The sequence below is a fragment of the Rhamphochromis longiceps genome, linkage group LG7 (genome assembly GCF_057381845.1).
Source record: "Rhamphochromis longiceps isolate RC_006_pf linkage group LG7, R_longiceps_female_GT1.1, whole genome shotgun sequence".
In the NCBI taxonomy this organism is placed as follows: domain Eukaryota; kingdom Metazoa; phylum Chordata; class Actinopteri; order Cichliformes; family Cichlidae; genus Rhamphochromis; species Rhamphochromis longiceps.
In genome coordinates, this window is record NC_140563.1 from 52,949,460 (window position 1) to 52,958,462 (window position 9,003).

Sequence of the window (9,003 nt, forward strand, 5' to 3'; positions counted from 1 at the left end):
AAGCAATACAACTGGCTGAAAAAACACCACAATCTTCAACATAATGAACGTGTGAATAAAGGCCAATAAAAAAACAAAACAATGCAGTGGTTGCTAACATGAATCATCCACAAATCAGCTTGTCTATAAAAAACAAGACTGTACAGCGTGCCTTTGTATATATCCAGCTCACAAAGCTGCGCTCAAATCACAGAAGCAATCAAAAAAGATATGTGTGAGGAACAAAGGCCGACATACAGGACAAAAGATATCTTATCTCCTTGAGCAGTTATTTCAAGTTGGAAAACATGTGCCGTGTGCAAAACCTTGAGTACAGAATGGAGTGAAAGTCTTTATATTTCACTTCAAGGAAATGCACTTAGGCGAGGTGAATAAAAACCTTTTTTTTTTTTGTCTGCAAGGAAGTTCAAATCAACAGGAATAAAGAATAATGTCATGCAAGTGTTCTCAATTATTTCACTTTGTGCTGAGTTTGGGTATCTTTTTAAAAAAAAATAATTCTGTATATATTACTCTACTGAATTTACAGATGTGCAAATGTGAAAGCAGTTTAGAGTTTCAGTAACAGTGCAATGAAATTTCTTGTCACTAAAATCAATGAATAAATGTGACAAATAATCGACCAAAATGATTGTGATAATAGTGATTTTTAGCACCCTTGCTACTGTATCAACAAAAATAAAACAGCATGCTGTGTGTAAAGAGGAAAGGAAGAGTTATCTTCATGCAGTAAGCTTTCAGATACCAGGCAATCTTTTTTTTTTTTGGTGAGAGTGTGTCGTGCATAGGTCAAACACCTATTTTTTACCACAGAGAGCAAATTCCAACATCCATTCAAGAGTTTGTTTGTAGCATTTCCGATGAAACAAAAGATCACTGACTCACTGACCTGTGAGGCTAAAAGGGACAAAAGCTAAAAGTTACACGGTCTTTTGGTTTTTGCCCGCAGCCACTCGATTTCAAAAATGCAAAGTGGGGCACAAGGTGCAGTTTAGGGCAAGTGTGATGTTACGGCCAGTTGCAGGGAAATTCCTAGGAATTTCTCTAGGAATGTCTAATGACTCAGTGGGGACTTCCTGTGACTTCTGTTTTCTTACATTTCTCATTGTTTATAAATGGAAATCCAGCCACCCATCCCATCAGTCACTTGGGTGCTGAAGCCTGTTGTTATTTATTTTTAACATTTTTTTAAAAAGTTATTTTATGGATTTATATCTTATTATCAATTGATTCAATATCATTTCAAGATTGCATTTCACCTTTCCTCTTCACGTTGTTTATCTGCATGCAGCTAAAGCCTGCTCAAATATGATTGATCAGCATGACTGCAAATACAAGCAGAAAGCTTCAAGTGTAAATTAATGCCTTGAGTATTATATTGTGTCTGCAGAAGGGCCAACTATTTCTCACGTTATCTCCTTTGTTTGGATGAATGAAAGGCTAGAGCTAGAAGTATTTTGTCTTGTGTTGGAAATAATAGACTTGATTCCAACTAATATAACGCTTCCTCAATATACCTTCTTACTCGGAGGTTACTCCATCATTGAAATAACAAGTTTGCTTGTGTCACTTTTATTGATGTGTGCATGCCTGCATGCATAGAATGATAGAGGTGTAAATAGTGAGACCACCTTGTTATAATAAATCCAATATATTTTGACTTCTTGATGAAACTGACAGCATATGCACAACGATTTCCCAAGAGACGGAACAAAAACGTGAAACCTATTATCATCCAGTCCCGTACCTTAACTAATGGGGTGTGTATGTGGTGACGGATAAACAAGATTCATTCATGCTTAAACAGATCCAGGGCTGTTTTGAAGTGTTTCACTTGGATATTTTTAAAAGTGCCATTACTTTTGTCTCTCTTTCTTATAATCATGCTCATCATTCATTTTTACATTATGCAAGGTTCTTGTTTCAGCTTCTAACTACCCACATGCTGTATTTATACACACACTTAGAAACACACATGCAGGCAGAGAGAGCAGGCCATTAATTTAATGGCTATTCCACCTTAGATGAATGGAAAAGGGGAATGTGTTCAGTCTTTGCAAATCTGACCTCTGTGCTATGTGACTGTAGCCCGCCCACACATGCATCTACGCACACACACACACACCACTGCACACGTCTTACCTTCCATGTTTTTGCCCATTTTCTCCTTTCTCCTTCTCTTATTACAATATATCTCCATACCACAAATCCATGTAACCAAGCATGAATGCGTACACACACGCACACACGCACACACGCACACACACACACACACACACACACACACACACACACACACACACACACACACACACACACACACACACACACACACACACACACAAAGTTATACAACAGACTGCACCTTAAGGCCAACAGTTACTGCATAATGGAGTTAGTGATACATCCATTGGCTGCTCTGCTCATTTAAAAGTCAAGGGAGGAGACGGAAGAGTTTGGGAGGAGATGGGGTTACTGAAAGGCCAGAGACTATAGAGCAAAAACTGCAACACAAGGGGATAGGAAGAGACAGTCCTATCTCAAGAAATGACACCACGGTTTTTTGTTGTTTTTTTTAAAGTAAAGCGGCCTCTAGAGGCTGTGTTAAGAAAAAAAAAACTGTCACATATTGTCGTTGCCTTTAGATGGGTAAAAATTCAGCAGCCCAGTAGTAAAAAACAACAACAAAATTTTACATGTGCTTGCTGTTGTAAAAATTGTATTTTAAGCCAAACTATAATCTTTGCATAACCCTCACCATGTACCTCGCCATAGTAAAGTGTTTGTGTCATCACACTCTACCTGCATCTTAAAGGTTTTTCTTTCATGGTAAATTCTTATGTTATTTCAGGAAAGCTTACATGGCTTGCAGGTGCATTCGAAAGCATTAATCCATGGAATCACTTTAAGGGGGAGAATGCATGTGTAAACAAGGCCAGTGAGGTGCACTGAATAATGTGAAGACTTTCCTGGGTCTATCCAGGCCAAAGTTGTTTTTCAGTATTTTATTTTTAGCACCGCTGCTGTTATTATGACACAAAATGCAGAAAATGAGGGGAGAAACTATATTTCGATACTGGCTTTATTCAAATGGCCGACCTTCCAGTTAGACTGTATGAGCTTTCAGCCTAAATAGTGTAGTGGACTGAAGCTCAGAGGCATAAATTAAAGCACTAAAAATGACTTAATTGCTTATTTATATCAGAGTATTGCAACATAATTATCATTTCAAAGCAAAGAAGCAAGGGATTATTGTCGGGTAGCATTAGTTTTAATGTCCAGGCTGTTGTTATTCTTTTTCATGTGCTGACATGCATCCTCTGATTCCTACAGGCATAGCTTATAATAGCATTACAGCAGTGGTCATTTGTCAGCTAATGGTTTTCCTTATTGACCTCTCTAAGCCTTATCTCAGTGTGGTGGCTGTGATCACTCCCGAGGCTAAGGACTGTGACGTCCACTTGCTAATTTTCTTCTTTTGCTCAGATAGCTGGCCCATTTTTCTTATCCCTTCTTCCTGAAATTTTGTTCTGCATGGTTAACCTGACAGGATTTAGTCTGCACCAATCTCTAATTTCTCCTTCCCTCTCTTGATGCTTAGTCAAAAAATATGTATGTTTAGCCATGTATGGAGCGTGTCTGTGTATGTGTGTGTGTGCATGGGTTGTGGATTTCCAAGGTGCTCTGTGTGTGTGTTTGTGTGTGTGAGTGTGATGAATAGCTGCAAGGTGATAATGCATGCAGATGTTCCTGCTTGCTGGTGTAATTACACTACATGTGTCTGCTCTTTCTTTCTGCAGTTGAACTAATGTGCATTTATAGGAATGGGCAGGTGAGCACTCGGTGTATATTCGTTATTTGCATGTGTCTGCGATAACTATATTCATCTCTGTGACCAAACCACCCCACGCAGCTCTAAACATTTGTTTGAACACGATCCCACCTTTCACATTTAATGTGCTGCACACTACTCCAGTGCTTTTTGACAGAAATAGGAAATGGTAACCGCAAAGCCACTACATGTATACAAATCATGACATCATTTCCTAAGAGGGTTTGATGTCACAGTTAAAGCTACACTGATGTGGTTTTGTTGCTCTTTCTTGTGCTTATTTGCAATTTGTTTTCATTCTACCTGGGAACCCCTAAGCACAAATATCATTCCAGTTCTATTATTCATTTGGCATTGCAGGAAGTTACATGTTATCCCTTTAATAAACACAGATTTACCCTGCAGCCCATGGGTGGGTTGATGGTGAAAAAACACTAAAAATGTGTAGTGTTAAATAAAATGACTGCGTTGCATTCATTAAATAGTAAATCATTTGAGAAAAATCTGCCTCAATGCCCATGTTCCACTTGAAGAGAGCTTTTAGTATCTAGTATCTACTTTATATGTCACAGGAATGGTAAAGAAGGTGTACTGATTTATGCATTACCGCATGTCTACTTAACTCCTCTATGGTGGATAATCAGTGGACTATATGCTCTCTATGCAGCATTGACCCTTTCCTCACTATTCCACCTTGTGAAGAAGATTAGGACATTAGGATCAATGCAAATGCGCCTGACTTGCTTATTTTCATTGATAACAAAACAACGATTGACTCTACTTGTACACTATCGGAGTAAAAGGCCAAATGTCATGGTGAAAGAATAAACAGTATTGAGCAAGCAAGTGCTTGTTAAATTTAAAAATTACCTAAAAAAATCTCTGAATAGCTTTTTCATATAAATGTAAATATAAATTGATATCTTAAGAACTTCAGCTGCTGCATGATGTAGCAAAGCATACCACATTATGATGTTCTCTCCACTGTGCTTGACTGTTGGTGAGGTTTTTTAGTTAATGTGCAATGTGTTAATGTGTTCTTAATGTGTGTTTTTTCAAACAAGCATAATAAAGGGTTAGGACTCATTCATTACTTCTTTCCATTCATACCACAGTCATCCTGTTTTTTTTCTTATAGTAAGTATGAGACAACACATTTTAGCAAGCTGTGAAGATACCTGCAGGTGTTTTGCTGTTATCTCCGTTTTATTTTTCACTCTCTGTGTCATCTTTGCAGGAAGTTCACCCCTAGGGAGAGAAGCTATGGTCCTGTTGACGATTTGTCTTTTTATGTACTGATGAAGGCGCTTCTTTAAAAATGCTTTAGTCGCCTTTCTCTTTGAGTCACACATACCAATTTTTCTTGAGAGGAGCAGAGTCTAAAGAAGTCAGGTACTTTCCTAGCATGCAGAGTGTTTAATTAGTGAGTTTGTTCATCACAGAGATGTAAAGCACATCTGGTTTTGTGTCATAATTTTGTTTAACTTGTGTTTTATCTATGAAAGTGACTTCCGTGAAGATTAAACGACATTCGATGCTTATTGAATGCATGTTTTTATGCCTGGATTTATTTATTCTTTAAAGTAAGGATCCTTAACCAAGCTGCTGCAAGAGAAGAATCACAGATAAAATGACACAAGCTAAATGCATTTCGTTTTGTTTTGTCCTTTAGCGAGATCTACAGGAAAATAATTTGACTATTTTGTTGTAAGATTCTCCATTTTCTATCCTCACATTTCATGGCTTAGGCTAAAATGGATCTTTTCAAACCTGTATGTCAGTTTTGTGTCGACTCATGTAAGTCTGTGGGTGTTGTAGGTGTTGCTAGCTGGTGTAAAACTTTGGATGAGTGCGTTGTGTAAAAGCACACTTGTGATGATCTAAGCACTTCTGTTGTTTGAATCATTAGGGATGCTGCAGTGTACCATAAGAAAAAGTCATCCTGGACTAAACTGGAGGACAGTACATGCCTCAGCATATATCAGTGTGCACCCTTATTCTTGGCCATCCAGCTCATTATTATTTCACCCCTCAATGCTTCATTCCTTCACCCCATCAGTCTCTATCTAACTAATCAGGTTGTATTCCCTCACCTTGTGTTTCATTCAGGATTTAACCTCTTATGCAAATTATGTACAGACTTTTGTACATTATACAGATTCAGATATTGCATACCAAGTGCTCTGACCTGAAAATACATCCCAGCATTTTAGTTGCAAGCTGGTATTGACTCAATAGGTTTTTCAAGTGATTTAAGTAAATGCCAGTCACTGTAATTGGAATATTTATCTAGGTATTTTTCATGGCTTTCTTTGTAATAATAATGGTAAAAAACAAAAAGAAGATTAAAGATCTATGAATGGTGGATTTAAGCCATTTGGTCATTACAGTAAAGTGACATGTAATTCACCGCTCCCTTCAGCAACAATGTCCCCACATGTCGCCGCCACTATTACAGCACTGACATTTCCTTCATCTGTGACTCCACATCTCTTTTGGACAGTGATTCCTCCAGTTTTCTGTCATCAAATGAAATCAAGTAAGTTTTATATAGCTCAGATCACAAATTTGCCTCTAGAGGCTTCACGAGCTGTGCAGTATGCTGTATGACAATGCCTCTTCTTAGACATTCCATTTGGATGAGAAGATAAAAGCCATTTAAAAGGTAATAAATGCAAGAAACCTTTCAGAATGGATGAAAATGCTATAGATGTAGTGTGTACAGAATAGATGAGAAAAAAAGGCAGAATTACAACATGAGTCACCAAATCACAATCCTGCCCTCCTCATAAGCAGGAGTAGTGCTAATATGTCACACATCTCTACCAAAAAGCTCCAGAGTATCATGGGAGTATCATAAAAACAACCGTCATCATTGAAATAGTCATTCTCACTCTTAATATGGCCATGGTGAATCAGCCGGTAACTAGGTACAACATTCTCTGGAGGAGAAAAAGGAACATAGACACTTCATGTAAGGTGAATCAAAGCAGATACAGCATGTTTGACAATGAAGGTTAAATAGTCATCGCAAACAGGATGAGAATTTTAAACTTATCTAATACTGATGTCATGCTTGATGATGAACATAAGCAGTAGTCATCCTCCTACCTTACAATACCTATTTTTACTTTACGTAGTAATATACAGTGATCTGAATCCCCTTTGGAATTGCATCAGGGAATTCATCTGGGGTAAAACTTTGCCAACTCGACATGCAGAGCAACCGGCAGTGGCAAGTGTAATTTCAACAGTATTTCTCAATTTTTATACAAAATAAAAAAAAAATGTTGCTAAAGTAAATGAAGAAACCTGGCAGCACGACTCTTTGGGCTGAAAATTGTCCGAAAATGTGTAAAACATTTGCTACATTAAGAACCATCTGAAGGTCTACTAGAAGATGTGAATGCAGCATTATGATCAATACTAGGAGAGTGTTCGAGAGAGAAGGATAAAAATCCAAAATAAATGCATTCAAGGTGAAGCCAAGGTCAGGTTTATTTATATAGCACATTTCCAACAGCTGCACAAAGTGCTTTACAAACTAAAGTGCAACTAAAATAAGTAAAAAACACAACAATGTTCCTTCACATTTTCTAAAGCAGTCCAGTAGGCCCGATTGGAGTCTTTGCAAGACTGTTTCTGGTTGCCCAGGCCTTATGTTTGACACCCCTGATCTACATTATAAAAAGAGAGGTGAGCCTATATTAAATCTAAGAGATTTACTCTGACAAAATCATGCATATGAAAAAGAAAAGTGGGTTATTGTCTGTTATGTATTCATTCGCGCAAAGCTACAAATATGCATATTATTTTTAAGGTCAAAGGTGGGCACCTGTATGACTGCATCCATATAAGTCTGCAGAAAATTCACATATTTTACTCAAAAATGAAAATTCCTAGTGGCAGAGTGGTGCAGTGGTTAGCACTGTCACCTCACAGTGAGAAAGTCCAGTTCTAGCTGACTGTGGCCTTTCTTTGTGCATGCCCTCCCTGTGCCTGTGTGGGATTTCTCTGGGTACTCTGGCTTCCTCCCACAGTCCATGTGCCTGTTAGGTTAGTGAGCTGTAGCTCTGTTTTCCTGTGTTAGCCTTGTCACAGACTAGTGACCTGTCCAGCGTGTGTCCCACCTCTCACCTCAAGGATGGGATGGATTCCTTGTAGTCCCGCAGCTCTTAAAAGCCTTAAATTTCCCTTAACATGCAAACCACGAGAATGTGCATCGTTTTTCACATGGTCTGCATTCCAATTGCTGCCCAGGTGTTCTGTGTTTAAATGCAGACCATGCACTGTATCGACATCATCGCGATTAGAATTCAGAGCACACGGCTATAACAGTAGTGCAGAAACAGTGCAATGTAAATTATTTGAACATTACGGCTTTAAAATGTAGTGCACTATTATAGCGCTGAATATTTCAACTGTTGTAAAGTTCAAGTGAGGCAATTAAGCGCCATATTTTCCTGGATGATATATTGCTGGATAGAGATAATATATTCACCCCCCCCCTTTTTTTTTTTCCTGCTGAGTGTGAGGGGCCAAAGTAGTGGAAGGACAGACGACTTACCCAGGATTAAAGAAGCTCTGTGTGTCTTTACTGATATTGCTCTCTTTCACACACTAAGGCTTTATAGCATATTTTCACTCTTGCCCCACTCTCACTCTAATGATTCCAATCCTATCATCTTTCTCTCTCCGCTCCACCAAGGCCTTATACTGTCTCAGCTCAACAGTCTCTGCCTTCCTTTCAGTACACAATCTCCCTTTATCATCCTTAATGTTTTCCTTGCCTTTCCTCCCTTTTCTTTACTTCCTTTCTTCCTCCCCTCTTAATTTCTCTCCTCTCATCTCCCACCGTAGTCCCCTACTGCTCCCTTGCTTCCAGCTTGTCAGATAAAGGTGAAGATCTCCTTTAGAGTGCTTGCCTCTGCTTTTTTCCTTTTGGGGGATTTTTTTCTCATTTTTTCATCCCATCTCCTTACTATAGACTTTTCTTTTTGAGCTCTAGTGGTGGCATTTCTGATTGCGCTGGAGTATGGAGGGAGATCTTTACAGTGAGTGACCTTTGTGGATTTCTAAAGCTCATTATTCCTCATTGGGCTCGGTTGTGGCGCTGTGGGGAGTGGCATAAGTCTAGTGACAGCTGCTGCTGAGCCAATGCACATCCTGGT